The sequence below is a fragment of the Carlito syrichta genome, unplaced genomic scaffold (genome assembly GCF_000164805.1).
Source record: "Carlito syrichta isolate Samal-C Ts95f unplaced genomic scaffold, Tarsius_syrichta-2.0.1 Scaffold288324, whole genome shotgun sequence".
NCBI lineage: Eukaryota > Metazoa > Chordata > Mammalia > Primates > Tarsiidae > Carlito > Carlito syrichta.
In genome coordinates this window covers 57,423-59,618 of record NW_007232420.1, presented here as the reverse complement: position 1 = coordinate 59,618, position 2,196 = coordinate 57,423, and positions in this window count along the sequence as shown.

Genomic DNA, 2,196 nt, shown 5'->3' with positions numbered 1-2,196 from the left:
CTCGAGCAGCGCGTTTTTGCCATCGTTCAGCCTGGGCTGGGGGCGCCTCCGTTTTGTTCTGAAGGCCTGAGGAGGAGGAGAGCCTTTGAGGATTCCAGAAAGGGCCATCTTTTCCGTTTTGCTCGAAATCGAGCCAAAGGTCCTTGGTCGTAAGGTCACTCGGGAAGGTCAGGAGCCTGTGGCTGGTCAGCAGAACTGCGTTCTCGGCGAGGCTGTCTGCGCCCTAGGCGAGGAACCGACTTCTTGAATGTTTCACGCGGAAGAAAATCTGGGGGGGATCAAAGTACCTTTGTGACTTGACTTTTAGAGAACTTTTACCGAGAAGTCGCTGAGCTTGTGTCAAGTGCCCTATACAGAGCCTTTCTCACGAGGATGGCTTCATCATTCTGCATCTGGCAGGCACGACTTTCATGAATTCGAAAGGGAGTGAAGTCACTCTGCCTTGCGCCTGGTAGATGTGAAGCTTTTGAAGTCCCCCCTTTTCACCCCTTTTCTTCTCTCCTGAGAGAATTTGTGCTAATTCCCCGGTTGCTGCCACGGATGTGTGCACCTGTGTGCTTCTGGCTCCTGCACTCCCTGTAATTGGTCCCACAGTTGAGCACCTGGCCACAGTTTCATAGATAAAGGCTTTCCAGACCGTCGATTGGAGTCTCCAGGGCTACTTTCCGTAATTAAATGTTCAGTGGCTTCATTATTATTCGAATTGCATTTGTTCGCTCCTCCCAGATTCTTGGGTGACTCCAGAGAAATGCAGAGTGGGACTGCATTTGCAAGGTGTTTGAAATGGTAGCTGCAATAGAGAGTATGTGGGGTGCTCTTTAAAAAAGGAAAGAAAAGACAAAAAGGGACCCCATTCGGGAAGAAAAGCCCTGCAATCTGTCCTGGGAGCCCAGAGGGTCCCAGAAAAGCACTGGACCCGTTTGTTTATCCTGCAGTTTCTTTTTAATGTTAACTCTAATCCTGAAACCTTGTTATAATGGCTTATTAGTTCAAGGAGATTTCTTTGTTGGTTCTTTTGAGTTTTTTAAATAGCTCATTAGGTCATCCATGGACAAAACCAGTTTTTATCTCTTCTAACCAATGTCTGGTTTTAACTTTTTCTCGTGTCTTATTGCATTTAGGTCTTCCAGTGCCATATTGAAAAGTAGTGATAAGAGGAAACATTCTAGCCTTGTCCCTAGCCTTGGTGAGAAAGCTTCTAGTTTCTCACCTGCAAGTATGATGTTATCCGTAGGCTTTTTGTAAACATGCTTTATCAAGTTGAGAACATTCCCTTCTACCCTAATATTACTGAGAGTTTATCTCTTATCATGAATAGGTGTTGGATTTTGTCGAATGTCTTTTCTCTGCATCTGTTGACATAGTCATCTGACTTTTTTGCCTTCTTTAGCCTGTTGATGTGCTGGTGTACAATCACTGATTTTCAAATTTTGAAGCAGCCTTGCATACCTGAGAAAAAGTTCCATTTGAACATGTTATATAGTTATTTTTAGACATTTTTGGATTAAATTTAATAATATTTTGGTTAAGGCATTCTGCAGTTTCTCAAGGGGGACTTTTAACATTTGACCTGGGGACTTGAAATGGAGTTAAAGCCTGCCTGAGAGGTTGGGATTCTCTGAACAATGGGTTTCTCTGGAGCAGACCTGGAGGCTCCCTCCTGCTGCTAACCCAAAGGCAAACCCACTTGTAAACGGTTGCTATTGATGACTTCAGTGATAAAATCCTCCTGCGTGAGTTCTTGGGATCTGCTTGGAATCTTGCTGTAAAAGGATGGGGCCTATTTATGTGGTGAGAATAGCGATACGTTAATATTTGCTCCAGCAAACATCACCTAAGCCTGGTCTCTCTCCCCCTGGGCCTAGACGAGGCGGTCTGCTTCTCAGACTTCCTCCATTATCTTTCGGACTCTGTTCTTTCCAGCTTTCCCTGGGCTTTGATTTGGGGTTCAGGCTTTGATGCAGAATCTCATCAGAGTATTTGCTTTCTGCAGTGGTTGACTACCATTAGGCCAAAAGATAAGGGAGCTGGGATGGGGAGGGGAGGCTGGGAGCTGGGACTTCCCGTCCGTGTCCTTCAGAAGCTAGTTCACACAGGTTGCGTTATAGTCCTGTTTTACTCTTGGTAAAATTTACATTTACCTACTCTTACACTTCAGAAATGCAATGTGAAAAAGACGGACTTTTTTTTTTTTTT